We start from the raw sequence: 19384 nt of genomic DNA, 5'->3' as shown, positions 1-19384 counted from the left end.
GCATCGCACCAAAGTTGGTGGGTGGTTGTATGGGTAATAACATAATTTTCGTTCATGGGTATTAATGCCGCCAAGCACGCTATTTTTATCGACTCTTCCGCTTTTATATATCGTGTTTAAGATACATGACTCCATATATTGCCCTGAAAGCATTTTTTAACATGAAAGGTAGCTTTTTCATGCTGGGGTAGACCAAGACATATATTACCAATTTCTATCACCGAAATACATCACCAAAATTAAGACGCCAAGACAGCAAAGAAAAAGAAAATTGGTCCGGTGTGGCATTTGAGCCCACGATCCATAATGATGATCGGCAGGCGTTTAAACCAGTATACGTCACTGCCAAAGCCATGAACAAGCTGTCGGGTGTTGCGTGTCTCGGCTCGCGCTTCCGTCTATGCAGAGCTGATAGACGAAGCGGACAAGGCGACGGTAAGTTGACGCTACATTTACATACAGTAATAACAGTGGCGTTCTATATACGGCGCTGGGGCCAACAGCCTATGTTAATACAGGCACCTCGCATTGAGATACGATGGTGAGCCGATATTTCTTAGGTTCGCACTGCTTCATTCTTTCATGGGCCCTGGAGAACCCTCGCATCAACCACTATTTCGAAGCCTCAAATCAGGAACCACCACTGATCGCTGTCTGTAATCGGACCTGTGGATTTGGGGCGCCCTCCGTGCGTTGCGTAGATCAACCGCAAGAAATACCATTGAGTGCATCAGCCTGGCTCACTCGCCGGTTTTGACGCATCAGCCAAACTAGCGCACTGCACGGGCCTGGCCTTGCCTGGTCTGGCCTTTGGCCGGGCCATCTGAAGCGTTTTTGGGTGGGCCCAGGCCGGGCCCGGGGTCACAATGGCAGGCCTGGGTCGAGCCCTGGCTTGAAGCCACTGAATTGAAGCTACGGGATGGGGCAGGGCCTGGCCTTCAGGCTGCGGGAGCAATAAAGATTTCGGTTTGTTTTATTTATGGTTGACACATACGGTACAAATTGTAAATGAACAAACATATTTGTTGCTTGCGTCCTTCGTTGCGCCTCTAGAGATGTAGGCCGAATTGCATGTGGCTATCCTTCTGGTCAAACCGTAAGCCATACATCATCTTCAAAGCGTCATATTGATTTTCGCTTGGGCAGTAAAGAAATTAAGGAATATTACTTGTCACAGACATCGCCAGTTCGTAACTGTCTTGACGAGGTGCGCACCTGAAGCATTTTAGGGTGCAGGCGCGTGTAATTTGCGGCATCCGGAAAATGAAGGCCCTACCTCCTTGCAGCGACCACTGCGAGATTTGATAACTCCTCATGCGTGAGCAGAAATAAGAGGCACGCGTGGAAAGAAGCGCGTAAGAATAAGATGGTAAAGACTGCCTCCGTTGCTAGGCGACACCCGGCTAGGCGGAGCATGCGCAGAGCAGTGCCCACCCATAAGGAACCTCATGCAAGGAACTGTTGCATGTGTAGCATGGGACCCGTGTCGCCATCTATTAAAAAAGAGAGATAAAAAAAGAGAAAGCTTTGGATGTTGTGTTGTAGCTCGGCAGAGTGCGCTGATGCTCTTATTGTGTAGACTAATGACGTTCTATAGTTCGCAATTTGTCTCCTCTACACGTGGCGCTATGAATGCAGCTGTAATGGGAGACAAGCTCGCTGCCCGCGAGCTTAAGCTCGTCTCCAAGCAAGCAAAAAAAGCAAGGTTTGGAATCAATTCCTGCAAGTTGTCGACGTGCACACCTTATCACCAGTAGGACATGTGAAGTGCAAAAGCTACAAACTTTTGTTCGATTATGATGGTGGGAACACAGGAACGTCGCATCTGAACCGCCACAAGTGCAAGGCTTTTGGTGACACCACTGCCATTTGTTTGTAACCACTCAGAAGAAACACAAGGCTTCATCTACCGTTAAGGTAATCTGACGACTGCGTGCGTGAAGTGGTGCGCTAAAGATATATGGCCATTTGACGTTGTTTGCGATGATGGATTCCTAAATGTTGCCGATGAACTAATTGCTATCGATGCCAAGTACGGGAGCATATCCGCGAGGGCCGTGATTCCGCATCCTACGACGATGTCTCACAGAGTTTCCGAAGTTGCAAACTAACTCTGATAAATGGTGATGCCTGACGTTCAGTCAGCGATGAAAGAAGGTCGCTGGTTGATGACATTTGACATGTGGACCAACGACCACAAGAAAATCACCTACATCACTGCAATGGCGCATTACGTAAGTGAGAAATGGGAACTGAGAAGCCTTGTTCTGTTCACTAGTGATTTTCCCCCGAGAAAAAAACGAGAGATAACATCTGTAAGGAGTTTGTACGAAAGAGCGCTAAGTTGGGGACTGATAAAAGCATGTGGAGCAATGTGGTCTTTGTGAAAGACCAGGGTGCCAACGTAATTCGCGCGCTGCGTCCGTATGCGAGGATGAACTGCTGTGCGCACGTCCTGAACACCGTTCTTCGATACGCGTTTGAGAACACGTACCTCGCTAAGGGACTTCCCGACCTTTTCGAACAACTGCAAAAAGTGAAAGCTGTCGTGACTTTCTTTAAACAGAGCAGACTGATAGACCAGCTACCACACTGTGTGTGCCAGAAGATATGCACGCAGTGGAATTCAAAGCTTGCCATGACCAAGTCCGTGCTAAGTCAGTGCGACGCAATAGAGAACCTCCTCAATTGAAGGGGAAATCTGCCCTTGGAAGACGTCAATAAGATTTTGTTGATGGAGGTGACCGAATTCTGTTGAATGTTCTCGAAGCGCGACGCCACATGCGCGTCCACTGGAGAATCAGGAGAATTGTAGATGTCGAACGCGGTGTGTAGAGGAGGAAGGGTGCACAGATGGTGGAGGAGTGAAGCGCGCGCAGTGTGTAGAGGAGGAAGGGATGCACAGATGGTGGAAGAGTGGGCGACGGCGCGACGGCGCATGCGCGCGCGTCAGCTGTCGAATGTTCGAGAAGCGGTGCGGACGGCGCGGACGGCGCACTACAAGGCGCGAGTATAAGATGCTCCGCATCTAAAAAACTGAAACGCGAAAACCAGTCATCTAGGCCGGTCACTGTGGATGCAGTGAAGTAGCAACCAGCGCAAAGAAAGTCACGTAAATGAGCATCGGTGTCGAGACTGATATCCTTCGTCAACGCGATGCATGGTTCGTGTCTATTCTGCGGATGAGAGGCACATACACGAGAATTTTGCCCTGCCAAGAAAGCGGTTTGCAATATCTTCTTGGCTAAGCAGTTTGGTTAGCCAAGCAGTGTTCGTTTAGCAGACAGTCGCATGCCATCGAGATGTATGCTGTCAAGACCAGTCGTGAAGCAAACGCCTAGGTCGTTTGGGTTAACGTGATTGGCGTCCCACTGAAGTTTAAGGGTGACTATGGAGCGGACGTTACCGTCGTTCCGAGCACTGTTTCTGGTGTACCATCTCGCCTCGACAAACCGGAAATTCATCACACAGATCCAGAAAATTATCCGTTGAATGTGTCAAGCCACTCCAACGTTGAAGTGGAAGAGCCGCACCTGCGTACAATCAGTGTATGTCATGCCTTCGCAGTCTACGCCTTCACTAGGCTAACTTGCTATTCTCGAAATGGGAGTCGCGAAATTCGTCGACGCCACAAAGCGACCTGAAAAGTCAGCTGACTCTGCAAGCGACGCTACCCGAAGCCAGGATATCTTCGATGGGCTTGCACCGTTGGAGAGCAGTGTACCATTCGTCTCAAGCCAAATGTCAAGGCATTTGCTTTCAGTGCACCTCGAATAATTCTGATTCATTCGTACGACCAAGTGAAGCAAGAGCATGAAGGGGTAATCAGGCGCATTAGAAAGCTGACGCTGTGGCATGCAGGTCTTGTCACTGTACCGAAAACTTCAGGTGGCATCCGAATATGTGTGCACTTGACAAAGCTCAACAAGGAAGTCCTGCGTGAAAGGCACGTGCTTCCAAAGGTTAAATGCGTGCTCGGGCAACTTGGCGACGCAAAGGTAATCTCAGAACTGGATGCGAGAGCAGGATTTCACCAAGTGCGATTATCCCAAGAATGCCAAAAATACACCACAATTATCACATCTTCGGACGCTACTGCTATTGTCGTCTACCTTTCGGCCTAACCTCTGCACCGAAGCATTTTCAGCGAGAAATGGCTTGCATTCTTGAGGGGCAACAGAACATTGTCAAAATAATAGCCGACATTGTGGTTTATGGAAAAAAACGTGAAGAGCACAAAAAACGACTTGTGGAGCTTCTGGATCGTCTGAGGAGAGCCGGAGTTAAACTGAACAAGTCAAAATGTTGCTTTGCTCGAGACAGATTAGAGTTTCTGGGTGTGGTCATCGACGCCAACGGTATCTCACCGAGCCCCAGCAAACTCGAAGCCCTACGCAACTTAGAGCCACCCAAGAACGTTGCTGGTGTTAGACGCTTCCTCGCTATGGCTAATCGTATTGGTCGCTTCCTGCCCAATCTTTTGCAGGCAACTGACTTTATCCACGCTTTGCTAGGCGAGCAGAATGCATGGGAAAGGGGACCACTGCGAGAGATCGCTTTTAATCGAATCAAGGCGATGCTAACGTCGGACCTCTGCGTTGCGAATTATGATCCCGGTCGCAATACCATTGTATCATGCGACGCAAGCTCATTTAGATTGGGAAGGGTTCTTCTGTAAGATGAACCATCAGCGGAGTGACGGGCGGTAGTGTTTGCATCACTGTCGCTGACTGACTTGGGAAAACGCTATAACCAAACAGAAAAAGAAGCGTTGGTGGTATCATGGACAGTGCACCGGTTTGACCAGTACGTGCGGGGCCTCAAATTCACGGTGGAAACAGTTAACCAGCCGCGGGTGACATTACTTGTAAACGCTGACCTGGACACGATGCCTCCACGAATTCAAAGGTTTCGAATTAAAGTCATGCGTACCAATTTAACGTGATCTGCGTTCCAGACAAAGAGCTAGCCACTGCCGATACTCTTTCAATGGCTCCGTACGAGAAGCCATCTATTACTTCGGTGGATGTGGCAGAGGGGTTCATGAATCGCAAGTTGCAGCGGTCACTGACACGAAGCTCGTTACTGTAGAGGATGTCCGCAGGCGCCAAGATCTAGACGGGAAAGCATCCAGCTCGTCAAGTATTGCACTCGGAGCTTGGATCGTCGAGGCAGGCTTCCAGATCAGATTAAGATGTACTAGAACCTTCGAGGAGGTCTCTCTTTGTGCAACGGTGTTCTGCTTAAGGGTACCCGCTCTTTCATCCCGGCTTCACAGCAAACGAATATGCTCGAACTTATCCATGAAAGACACCAAGGTATGAACCGATGCCGATGGAGAGCACAAGACTCCGTATGGTGGCACGGGCTTACGCAGCAAATACCGGACAAAGTCAGTCGCTGTAGGCTGCTCGCAACCACAAAAGCATAATGAAGCGAGCTATTGATTGTGACGGAAGCTCGAACGCAACCGTAACAAGAAGCCAGAATGGACTTATCCTTTCACAGGAGCACAACTACCTTCTAGTGGTAGATTATCGTTCTCGCTATCCTGAAATCATATACATGCGAAGCACGAACTCTGAGGCAGTCATCTATGCGGTCAAGAGCATTTTCGCGCGTTTCGGCATCCCCGGAGTTGTACAAAGCGATAATGAACTACTGTTCGCTTCATGTGCATACGCTACGTTTGCGAAAAACTGTGGCTTCCAACACATCACGTCAAGTTTAAACTACCCGCAGAATAACGCTGAAGATGAGAGGATGATCAGCATGGTTAACGAATTGTTTGAAAAAACAGAAGATTCTTTTTTTTGGCAGTTCGGTCTTACACAGACACTGCAGGTGGTACAGGGTTTAGCCCAGAGCAGCTCCTCATGCGTCGCAGCCTGCGAACCAGACTTCACAAGCCGGCAGATCGCCTCCAATCACACTGGCCTGAGCCCGAAGTTGTTAAGTGCCAATACGATCAGATATGAAGACGAGAGAAGAATGACTTCGATCGTCGTCGCTCCGCGACTGTCCTTCCTTCGCTGGAGCCGGAAGACACGTTGTGGGTTTTGAGACGTCAATGAAACGGCGTGCGTTCTCCGCCCAGCCTCCAAGCCTCGCTCATACGTCGTGGAAACGCCTCCAGCGGTGCTTGTGCGTAATAAAATGCATCTAGTGCCTTATTCGGATCCAATGGCGAGCCAAGTCCACGAGCCAGCTTCCGGAGAAAACAATGAAAGACGCGAAGAGCAAGCCACTGTTACCGACGCTACGGGAACAGTGACACTGCAAGTTTCCCATCAAGGCGGAGTTAGAGTCACGAGGCTCGGTCGCCGAAATAATACTCCGATAAGGCTTGACTTGTGATGCGACGTGTTTTTGTTGTCTGCTTATTTCGGGGAAAAGATGTGGAGGGCATCATGCGCTGTATATAATGGGTGGTCTATCAGGTTTTATAGGGGGATTCGTTCGGCCAACCGGTCTCCGAGCCACTGATGTACACATGCCTAGTGTCAGTTTGCATGTTGCATTGTACATGGTGGCGCATCGCACCAAAGTTGGTGGGTGGTTGTATGGGTAATAACATAATTTTCGTTCATGGGTATTAATGCCGCCAAGCACGCTGTTTTTATCGACTCTTCCGCTTTTATATATCGTGTTTAAGATACATGACTCCATATATTGCCCTGAAAGCATTTTTTAACATGAAAGGTAGCTTTTTCATGCTGGGGTAGACCAAGACATATATTACCAATTTCTATCACCGAAATACATCACCAAAATTAAGACGCCAAGACAGCAAAGAAAAAGAAAATTGGTCCGGTGTGGCATTTGAGCCCACGATCCATAATGATGATCGGCAGGCGTTTAAACCAGTATACGTCACTGCCAAAGCCATGAACAAGCTGTCGGGTGTTGCGTGTCTCGGCTCGCGCTTCCGTCTATGCAGAGCTGATAGACGAAGCGGACAAGGCGACGGTAAGTTGACGCTACATTTACATACAGTAATAACAGTGGCATTCTATATACGGCGCTGGGGCCAACAGCCTATGTTAATACAGGCACCTCGCATTGAGGTACGATGGTGAGCCGATATTTCTTAGGTTCGCACTGCTTCATTCTTTCATGGGCCCTGGAGAACCCTCGCATCAACCACTATTTCGAAGCCTCAAATCAGGAACCACCACTGATCGCTGTCTGTAATCGGACCTGTGGATTTGGGGCGCCCTCCGTGCGTTGCGTAGATCAACCGCAAGAAATACCATTGAGTGCATCAGCCTGGCTCACTCGCCGGTTTTGACGCATCAGCCAAACTAGCGCACTGCACGGGCCTGGCCTTGCCTGGTCTGGCCTTTGGCCGGGCCATCTGAAGCGTTTTTGGGTGGGCCCAGGCCGGGCCCGGGGTCACAATGGCAGGCCTGGGTCGAGCCCTGGCTTGAAGCCACTGAATTGAAGCTACGGGATGGGACAGGGCCTGGCCTTCAGGCTGCGGGAGCAATAAAGATTTCGGTTTTTTTTATTTATGGTTGACACATACGGTACAAATTGTAAATGAACAAACATATTTGTTGCTTGCGTCCTTCGTTGCGCCTCTAGAGATGTAGGCCGAATTGCATGTGGCTATCCTTCTGGTCAAACCGTAAGCCATACATCATCTTCAAAGCGTCATATTGATTTTCGCTTGGGCAGTAAAGAAATTAAGGAATATTACTTGTCACAGACATCGCCAGTTCGTAACTGTCTTGACGAGGTGCGCACCTGAAGCATTTTAGGGTGCAGGCGCGTGTAATTTGCGGCATCCGGAAAATGAAGGCCCTACCTCCTTGCAGCGACCACTGCGAGATTTGATAACTCCTCATGCGTGAGCAGAAATAAGAGGCACGCGTGGAAAGAAGCGCGTAAGAATAAGATGGTAAAGACTGCCTCCGTTGCTAGGCGACACCCGGCTAGGCGGAGCATGCGCAGAGCAGTGCCCACCCATAAGGAACCTCATGCAAGGAACTGTTGCATGTGTAGCATGGGACCCGTGTCGCCATCTATTAAAAAAGAGAGATAAAAAAAGAGAAAGCTTTGGATGTTGTGTTGTAGCTCGGCAGAGTGCGCTGATGCTCTTATTGTGTAGACTAATGACGTTCTATAGTTCGCAATTTGTCTCCTCTACACGTGGCGCTATGAATGCAGCTGTAATGGGAGACAAGCTCGCTGCCCGCGAGCTTAAGCTCGTCTCCAAGCAAGCAAAAAAAGCAAGGTTTGGAATCAATTCCTGCAAGTTGTCGACGTGCACACCTTATCACCAGTAGGACATGTGAAGTGCAAAAGCTACAAACTTTTGTTCGATTATGATGGTGGGAATACAGGAACGTCGCATCTGAACCGCCACAAGTGCAAGGCTTTTGGTGACACCACTGCCATTTGTTTGTAACCACTCAGAAGAAACACAAGGCTTCATCTACCGTTAAGGTAATCTGACGACTGCGTGCGTGAAGTGGTGCGCTAAAGATATATGGCCATTTGACGTTGTTTGCGATGATGGATTCCTAAATGTTGCCGATGAACTAATTGCTATCGATGCCAAGTACGGGAGCATATCCGCGAGGGCCGTGATTCCGCATCCTACGACGATGTCTCACAGAGTTTCCGAAGTTGCAAACTAACTCTGATAAATGGTGATGCCTGACGTTCAGTCAGCGATGAAAGAAGGTCGCTGGTTGATGACATTTGACATGTGGACCAACGACCACAAGAAAATCACCTACATCACTGCAATGGCGCATTACGTAAGTGAGAAATGGGAACTGAGAAGCCTTGTTCTGTTCACTAGTGATTTTCCCCCGAGAAAAAAACGAGAGATAACATCTGTAAGGAGTTTGTACGAAAGAGCGCTAAGTTGGGGACTGATAAAAGCATGTGGAGCAATGTGGTCTTTGTGAAAGACCAGGGTGCCAATGTAATTCGCGCGCTGCGTCCGTATGCGAGGATGAACTGCTGTGCGCACGTCCTGAACACCGTTCTTCGATACGCGTTTGAGAACACGTACCTCGCTAAGGGACTTCCCGACCTTTTCGAACAACTGCAAAAAGTGAAAGCTGTCGTGACTTTCTTTAAACAGAGCAGACTGATAGACCAGCTACCACACTGTGTGTGCCAGAAGATATGCACGCAGTGGAATTCAAAGCTTGCCATGACCAAGTCCGTGCTAAGTCAGTGCGACGCAATAGAGAACCTCCTCAATTGAAGGGGAAATCTGCCCTTGGAAGACGTCAATAAGATTTTGTTGATGGAGGTGACCGAATTCTTGGAGTCCTTCAAAGAGGCCAGCGAAAAGCTTGAGCAGGATAAAGTGGTAACGCTGCCCTTTGTACTAATGTACTTCACAAAACTGAAGAAGCAACTTACTGCGGATTTGGCAGACTCAAGAGAAGTGTGCCAGGTCAAGTCACGGACACTAGAATTCCTTCAAATAAACTGCCCATAGAAGAGCTTCACTGTGTGGCAACGTTCTTGTGGCCGCCTTTCCGCCATATCCGCGTTCTTGATGAGCAGGAGAGGAAAAGTGTTCACAACAGAGTACGTGAATCGTTAATCGATGTACATATGCGTTTGCCACAAGGAGAAACGAGCCCAGATCATCTTGATTGTGAACCCCCTCAACCAGCCGACAGTGGGCTTGACAGTTACCTTCGGGAGAGTGAATCGTGTGAGGACATTGAAAAACTGCTTAAATGGTGGGAAGCCCATCGTAGAAATACCGTGGGCTTCCATTTCTTGCAAAAAAAAAATAATTTACATCCCATCCACGAGCGCTAGCAGTGAACGCAGTTTTAGTGCAGCTGGATAGGTACTCCCAGACAAGAGTACGTGCATAAAGCCGGAGAGCCTGGACAACTTGCTGTTTTTGCACAAGAACATGCAGATTTTTGCCATTTTCTAGCCTTTTTGCACTCGCATTCCTGTGGCATCGTTTTAAAGTGCAGTCTTTTTGTGTCAATGAGTGTTATTTTAAGCTTACTTTATATATTTATTTCACAAAGAAGGGTGAAACCTTTTATGTGAAATAGCATCAAGCATTGTGTGTAGTAGCTTGATTATATAATTATATTGTAAATGGCGATCCCCTTTCCATGATGGCGTTAGAATACGATAAATATATACTTCATCTGGTTTTGGTGGCTCTTCACAATATATAACGTTAAAGTTTTTTATCTTGCTGCAAGAAATTATTATTCAGGATTCATTTAAAAATTGTGTAAATATTGTTTCTAACGCGAGTGTAGGGAGATAATCAACGAAAATGCCCCAGTTTGATTTTATTCGCTTTTTTGTGTTAGTTTTAAACTTTTCAATAAACTTTGTTGCGATGTTTTATTTTTTCTATTTTAATGACTTTATATGTGACATATAGGCAGGTACTCGGCTGCTGACCCGCAGGTCGCGGGATCAAATCCCGGCTGTGGCGGCTGCATTTCCGATGGAGGCGGAAATGTTGTAGGCCCGTGTGCTCAGATTTGGGTGCAAGTTAAAGAACCCTAGGTGGTCGAAATTTCCGGAGCCCTCCACTACGGCGTCTCTCATAATCATATGGTGGTTTTAGGACGTTAAACCCCACATATCAATCAAATATGTGACATATAGGCAACACTTCATTTATGTTCCTTGCTCGCATACAACGATATGATTACGAGGCACGCTGTAGTGGAGACGGGATTGATTCCGACCACCTGAAGTTCTTTAACGTGCACCTAAAGATAAGACGCTGGTGTTCTTACCTTTCGCTCCGTCAAAATTCGGCCGCTGTGGCCGCGGTAATCGCACCCACGTCCAAATACTTACCAGCAAGACAGCTTAACCACAGGGTTATCACCGTTGGCAAAGTAACATTTTAACACATGTGCACACTGAATTTTCCCTCTGATTTCTGTCTGGAAAGCGCAAAGCATCATTAATAATTATAGTCAACAACTAATATTCTCTAGTGGGCCCGAGCCAGGCCTAATCATGAGATTAGCAAGCTTAGCAATTAACACCCGAGCCTGAGCCGGGCTAGAGCGTGGAACCTTGGGCCCCGAGCCGTGCTCATGCTGGGGTCGGTCATGTACGGCCAGGCCTGGGCTGGGGCCGGGCTTATAATCTCATGCCCGAGCCGGGCTTGGGCTGGGGTCGGTCATGGGCCGTGCCCGGGCCACGCCCGGGCTTGAAACAACGGGAACGGACTGGGCTCGGGCTTCACAAAGCGGGCCCGGGCTGGGCTCTGGCTGAACAATCAGGCCTATGCACTGCTCTAAGACAGACTCTGCCCAGGCAGCGCTGCAAAAAATGCTGCCACCAGTGCCCTTGTCACCAGCTGGCTATAACTAGGTAGTTCAGAGAGAGCCGTCCGCAAGCGATAGTGCATAAGCCCTCCTCTTTCGTTGGTGTTGAGTCACGGTTCCCTAAATATCAAGGACCTGGCAAGCTTCTTCTGCGAATCCTATCTCACTTCATAAATGCAGGAAGTTTATTAACGTGAAGTGCGGGTACAATGCAAAAGATAATTCAGTTATTTCGGCGTGTTATAACTCGCAACTTAAGTGAAAACGGGTATCGCATGGCATCGAGTTCGAGGCAAGCACTCGGTCGTGTGTTTTGTACGTATACATGCGTTGAACTTGGGCATACACATGATGCTAAAGAGATGAAGTGCATACACGAGCAATGTATCTTACGATCAGTGGTACGAAGCACGCTTTATCCGGCAAGAATGACCCCGGCAATTTGCGCCTTTGCAGTTGCGTTCCCCGTCCATCTCTCGCTTCCTGTTCGTTGAACTGTTTTATTACGCATCATAGAATGTTGTGCTGACTGTTGTCTTTCATTTGTATATACTACAAATTTGGATAGATGCCTGTACACTTTCTCGCTGTAAAACGAATGGCTAAACCGATGCATCTGATATAGCTCCGCCAATCTCGGAGACCACCGGCAAAAAAAGCCTGCTGTATTGTGGTCACGACCTTACTTTTGCGATTCACGTGTATGACGTAAACGTTCGCATTTGTAATGGGTAAAGCCAGAACTTACAGTCTTCAAAGCCTTCGTGCGCGATGCTGTCTGAGGGCCACTGCTTCAGATTATCGGTGGCCGCGGCGTGGGCGATGCTCATCGCGCGCGTCATCAGTCTACTGTTGCATGGCGCGCACCGCGGTCTGAGGCAGTTGAGCTTCATGGTCAAAGTTGCCACAATTTTCAGTCAAGGTTTTACTCAAAACATTGACAGGAGGCCTCACCCTCACCCAACACCTCACCCAACACGCTCACAACGACCCTTACCCAGCGATCTCGTGCTTCTGCTTCGCGAAAGCTACGGAAAATTGTAAAAACTGAAGTCCCTCACCTCCATGACATTTCACAATGCAACAACAGCATCGATTGAGGTCGTTCTTGTACAGCGCAGAGCTGTTGCGTCTTCTCCTGTCTTCGTCGTCTCTCTGGCGAGTGGATAAGCAAGCATTTAATTGCTGCTCGATGACGCGCCCAACTAGTAGAGAGAAAATTGTAGGTAATTTTCTGATTGTATGTTGCGCAACCCCCCTAATATTTAGCTCAATTGTTGTTTCGCACGTACTAGTTGCACCTGGTTGAGCAGCAAACTGTGCAAGGGAGTCAGGCTTTGCACTACTGAAAACTGCACCGACAGGTGGTGCTATATATTTGTAGAACTCAAGGCCACTGATGTCAGTGACATCAGTGGTCTACAGGCTGGCGATGCAGATTATAAAGAAAAGACTGCAGGCATGGATTGAGGATGAGGGGGTGCTGGGCGAACTCCAGAATGAGTTTCGGAAACACAGGAGGTTGGAAGACTATCTGTTCTCACTGACGCAGTGCATCGAAATAGCAGAAAAGGAACTCAGGCCCCTGTAACTAGCATTTCTCGATATCAAGGGAGCGTATGATAGCGTGGTTCAAGAGGACTTGTGAGGAATACTGGACACACTAGGTGTGAAAGATGTAGTCACTAATCTTTTAAAGGAAATATATAAAAAAACAAAGTTGTTATAAAGTGGGAAAGACAGGTATCCATGCCCACAGAGGTGAAACGGGGGCTTAGGCAGGGGTGCCCTCTGTCACCCTGTTATTTATGACGTACCTACAAGGATTAGAGGCCAAATTAGAGGAAAGTGGACTTGGCTTTAACCTCTCTTTCATCAAACAAGGAAAACTCATTGATCAGGCGCTACCAGCGTTAATGTACGCAGATCATATCGTGCAGATGGCCGACAACTAGGAATATTTGCAGAGATTAAGGGACATCTGTGGTAATGAGGGAGATTGGTTAGATTTCATATTCAGTAAAGAAAAAAATTAGCAGTCATGATTTAAATGATTATGAAGGTTGTGAGCTTAGGATACAGGAAGTCAGGCTAGAGATAACAGATAAATACAAATATCTGGGCGTATGGATAAGCAACGGGACCGAGTATCTAAGAGAACACGAAATATACGTGACGACTAAATGTAATAGGAATGCAGCAGTGATAAAATATAGGGCGCTGTGGAATTACAAAATGTATGATGTTGCGAGAGGAATATGGAAAGGGGTCATGGTTCCTGGTCTGCCGTTCTGAAAAGTGGTCTTGTGCATGAGATCAGAAGTTCAAGCAAGATAAGAAACTAAACAACGTGGAATAGGTAGGCTTGCTTATAGGAGCTCACGGGAATACATCAAATCAGGGAGTACAAGGTGAAATGGGATGGACATCATTTGAGGGCAGGGAAGCTTGCCGAAACCTAAAAATTGAGAAGCGATTGCGAGAAATGGGGGAGGAGCGTTGGGCATGGAAGGTTTTCAGCTGCTTGTACGTGAACAATGTCGACACGAAATGGGGGAAGCGAACCAGAAAATTGACTGGTAAATATTTAGAAAACAGCAGAGGGCCAAATCAAAAAAAAATTATCGGTTAAGAAGAAGGTGAAGGAAACAGAGACTGAAATGTGGAGAATTGGTATCATTAAGAAGTCCGCACTAGAGATCTACCGAACGTTTATGCAGGAAATTGCCAAGGAAAGGATCTATGATAATACTCGGGTTAGGTCTCTACTGTTTGAGGCCAGGACGAGAGTATTGCGAACCAAGACATATCGGGCCAAATGCGAAGGGGTAGACACGGTATGCAGTGAATGTGGAGAGGAGGAGTTAACTTCCGAACACTTGAAAATGTTCTGTGAAAGGCTTCACCCTATAGTTCAGGATGATGTCACAGAGTTTTTTAAAGCACTGGGATTTAGGGACAGCGAGGGCAAAATAGACTTTAAGCGTGTAGAATTACCTAGAAGAAGGTTGTCTGACTGGTGGCTAAAGTCAAGGGACGAGTGAAAATAAACCGTTCACTGCAAAGTGGCAGTCCTCAACTTCACTATTTAAAGGGAAAAAAGATAAATCTAGTGGTTAGTTCACTAAGTATTTCGGCTAGGTTGTGTTAACCGCCACCCGATCTAAATGATAAAGCTACATCCATCGATCCATCTATCCATCCATCCATCCATCCATCCATCTATCCATCCATCCATCCATTCATCCATCCATCCATCCGTCCATCCATCCATCCATCCATCCATCCATCCATCCATCCATCCATCCATCCATCCATCCATCCATCCATCCATCCATCCATCCATCCATCCATCCATCCATTTCATCCATTCCGATCCATTCCATTCCATCCATCCATCCATCCATCCATCCATCCATCCATCCCTCCATCCATCCATCCATCCATCCATCCATCCATCCATCCATCCATCCATCCATCCATCCATCCATCCATTCAGAGTCTGGCGTCTATCGATGTTGACGCTGCTTGCATCTGACGATACCAGCTGGAATATTTTGCAGAAGTAATTAGGTTCGGTTTGCACTCCCTGGCATACCAGAGACTAGAGAAACGCACTTTGAATTCCTCACAATGCTCTTGATGGCAGGGTAGTGCCATCGTCAAAAAGAGTAGAGTCAAGTTATGCATGGTTTCCACAGTCAGCCCAGCCAATGTGCTGATGCTGCTGCTGTTGGATTCAACACGTTTTCTACAGAAGTGCATCTTAGTCAACGTTTTTGACACACCACGAGAAGGCACCTTTAATCCAAGCCTTGCTAAAATCTGGGGCTTGAAATCATGGCTTATAGCATACACCTATAATAAAAAATAACTATTCTACGCTCGCCTGGCTGTCGCAAGCATAGAGTTTTGTAAACCTAACTAAAGAGAACTGTGGTCGTTCGGCTACCATGAGAATTATGGGTACATAGTAAACAAACATGCCTAAACTCCATCGTCCTTGCGGCTTCGAATGCCCTTGCGGCTTTGTGTATTGTTGTGTTTTGGCTTGGTTTTCGAAAAAAGAATGATCGTTGTGAACTTTGTGACCCGATTGGGATTGTTGAGCTTGAAAAGTTAAAGTTGTGAAGTGCAACTGCTGAACATTTGCTGATTGTCATCTTGTGACAAAAGCTGCTCCACGCCACGTGAAAGCAACTGGAGAGAAAAAAAACCAAGATTAGACAAATTGCGTACTACCCATCATTCAAATATCGGCTGAAGCGCAGTTCATCGCAGCTCGCGTGTATCCTAACGCCAAAGTTTCTTCTATGTATAGGAAACTCTATGGTCGCACATCTATATGCATCGCGTACCGCGTTGGGCTTGTGAGAAATCGCGACCGGGCACATGGCGCACGTTGCGTTTCTCCTTCCATAGAACGATGCTGCGAAGGAGTGCATACCGAGTACCAGTGTCTATTATGTGCTTGAGGCTGCCACCTTTGCGTGGCTTTCACCATATGTGGTGGTCAGATATGTGTTGACATCTTCTGCTACCGGAAAGGTTGAGTTATGATCATTCGCGTTAGCCATCGGGACGGAGACACGCTGCTATTCTTCAATATGGGGCAGTCCATATCAAGGGGTGCTATATCTGCCAAACATCAATCCAAATTATGCTAGCTCTGATATATTAACGCAAAAAAGAGAACCAACTACTTCTGTGAAGACACGCTACACTTTCGTGTTAGACCCGCTCATTTGACGAAGGGAGAAGCCATGTTTTTTTCTCGTCATTCGTGTTTCTTGTATCTACGCCAAGGGTGTATTGATTATCCACCACTAAACCATTGTTACCTGAGAATTGACTCAGTGGATACTATATTCTGACCACTTGCCATTTATTATTTTGAAAATCATACCACACGTATATCCACATACCACGCGTATAAACGGGTATTCTTCCAAACGCCCCCGGTGACTCCCGCAAAAGCGCTGACCTGTTCTTTACTTAGCTAGTTGTCAATATCACAGGTTGGCTCTTTTTCTGAATGCTAGCAGGTTTACAGAATTGCTCAGTGTTACATCGCTCGTAATTTGCTCTTCTCTAGATCTCAAATAATATTCCTAGCTTTTTCTGTGTCTGTAATGCCGCTTATTTTATATATGGAACTTGTTTTATTCTCTTTTATATTCATAAATGTATTTCTTTGTCACTCATTGTAAAAGTTCATGTTAAAAAGCAGCGTAAGTAAGTGCTTCTCATCCACGTCACAAGGATAAAAAAAACGTGCTCTTTGGACATTCATTGATCTCTGCAAATTTCATGGAAGTCTATAAATTTGACAGACGGGCGAATCTCGATGGTTTCATCCTTTTGTGGTTGTTGCGAAATTTTACGGCACAGCGACAACAGATTCTTTAAAGAGTTATAAAAGTAATGTAAAGGTATAAGGCCAAGTGTGGAAAAAATTTTGAGAGCAATGACCACTTCAGATTAAATGCTTTGTTTGGCACTTTGGTTCATTCAGGAGTATATTTGAGTGGAAACGGACGACGCACAAATATAGAGAAGACGACTACATGAGTGCTAGTGAAGTCGTCTTCTCTTCTGCCCGGTCAGTCCTCAATCAAATTACTTAATCACTCCTCAATCAAACTCTACTGATTAAAAAAGTAAGTTTTTGTAGGGGTATAAAAAGAACTCTGGACAGTACATTGACCCAAAACAAATGATATGTGATTAATATTAAAAAAATACAAAAGTTTACTAATAGGTATGCACTAGCACTAGGGGCATCTTTGTAGCACAGGCAGTCATGTTAAATCTTGTGGCAAGATTTTATTTGTTCAGTTTATTTACACCCCCCCCCCTAATTTGGCAAGAAAGTGCGTCAAGTTTCAATAATGAAATGTTCAATAACAAAACCGGTCACGACTTTTCGCGTACGGAAAATGCTAGAAGTATGTCTCGAGAAATAATATCAACAAAGAAGATTGAAACAGGTGCAGCGCTGTCTTAGTTACCGTTATGTTCAACGGACTCAAGAGGTTCAACGGAGAGCATGGCTTATGGCCTGCAGGCAACGGTGAGCTTTATCAGTGGGGTCCGTCATAAAATATTTGCAGTCAATACAAGCAACAAAAAGATAATAAGGAACGTAACCACAGCACTGCAACCAACTTCCGCTCATAGCAGCTCGAATGTGCCAAAACTGACCGATGGAAGTGGCATAAATTCATCTGAGACGGCGCGTTCATAACTAAGAATTCTTTCACTGAATGCTCGAAGCATTGTAAATAAAGTAACAGATTTAGAAATCTTGTTGATTACACACAGCCCCCATGTTGTAGTCTTAACGGAGACATGGTTGAATAATGCTATAACAGATAACTGCATCCTACCGCCAGGATACAAGATTTTCTGGTGGGACAGGGACACCCGAGGTGGTGGTGTGGCAGTGATAATTAAAAACAACGTAGCGGACAACAGTACATCGCCAGATTCCGGAGACACTGTGGTGCAAGGTGAATTACGCTAATTATACGCATCTCATTGGAGCCGTCTACAGAACACCCGGGAGGTCAACTGGAGTTTCTTGAAGAATTAAATATGTTTTTGTGTGATCATGTAAATTAAAGCACAAGGCTGAAAATGACAGGTGGCATTAATTTAGCGCGCATAAATTGGGTAAGCTTTTCAACTGGCCATGCGAAAACCCTTAGTGCTGATAGGTTACTAGAGCTTATGTTTTCCCATAATCTCACACAAATCGTAAAAGATTATACACGAGTTACCCCGACGTCACAGTCATTGTTAGACTTGGTTTTCATATCGAGTAGAGTGACTGATTATGCCGTATTAGTTGAAGACGGAATATCAGACCACAGAATGGTTGCAGTTGACGTATTTTTTGATACCGGCTTTCGAGCAAAGCGTCATGTGTATGCACATATTAAAGATTACGATCATGCTGATGATATGGCAATCCTGGTGTTTTTAGAAATGTCGCTTGCGAATTTCACGAGGCACCAAAACTTGAGTCCGTTGAACAAATCTGGAAACGTTTCAAGGAAATTGTTGGTTACTGTTCAGACAACTTCATACCCACTCGCGTTAGAAAGAAAAAACGAAGAAATCCATCGATAAGCAGAAAAATAATTCACATGAAGCGTAAACTAAAAAGACTGCGCATAACTCATAAGGCCTCGACCGAAACAATATGTGCTAAAAAAAATTTGAAAGCAGAGATAGCGGAATTCAAGGAACAATTTTTCAATAACACACTCACTAACTTTATAACAAACTTCCCACGTAAGTTTTGGCTGTTTTTTAAGGAAGCGAATGAGGGAATTGACCTTATTGTAGATGGAAAAAAAGTAATCGCAGAAAAGTCAGATATAGCTGAAAGATTCAATCAATTTTTTCAATCGGTTTTCTGTAAGGATCAGGGTGACAACGAGGAAATTGAATCGGGTACTACAGTGACACTTCAGGAAGATCATATAAATATTAGGCAAGAAGGTATATTCAATCAACCATTCTTTTAAATACCAAAACGTCATGTGGACCTGACGGTATATCGAATCAATTTTAGTGACGATTTGTGGAGTGGCTGTCGTACTACCTAGTAATTATTTTCGAGAAATCTTTAAATGCCACTCGTTAATTGAAGATTGGCGTAGAGCAATTCTTGTCCCAATTTTTAAAGGTGGTGATAAAACAACATTGAACAATTAGAAGCCTGTCTTACTCGCGTGGGTATGTTGTAAAATATTTGAACATGTAGTGGCGAAAAATATTCGGCAATTTTTTGAACAATACTTATTATTATGCCCCTTGCAGCATGGATTTTTCGGCGGCCTTTCAACAGTCACACAACTGGTTGAAGCTATACATGACTTGTTTATAGCTGTAGATGACTGTATGCAAATCGATGTTATTTAAAGGCGTTCGACAGAGTTTCACACCAAAAGCTACTATTCAAGCTTGGCATTGTCGGTATTAGTGAGATTGTTCTCAGTTGGATCAGAGCTTATCTAAGCAATCGACAACAAGCAGTTAGAGTGAGAGATGCTAAGTTGGGAAATCAGGAGGTG

This window comes from Rhipicephalus microplus, chromosome X (assembly GCF_043290135.1).
Source record: "Rhipicephalus microplus isolate Deutch F79 chromosome X, USDA_Rmic, whole genome shotgun sequence".
Lineage (NCBI taxonomy): Eukaryota > Metazoa > Arthropoda > Arachnida > Ixodida > Ixodidae > Rhipicephalus > Rhipicephalus microplus.
The sequence above is the reverse complement of the archived record's forward strand: the minus strand, read 5'-3'. Positions refer to the sequence as shown.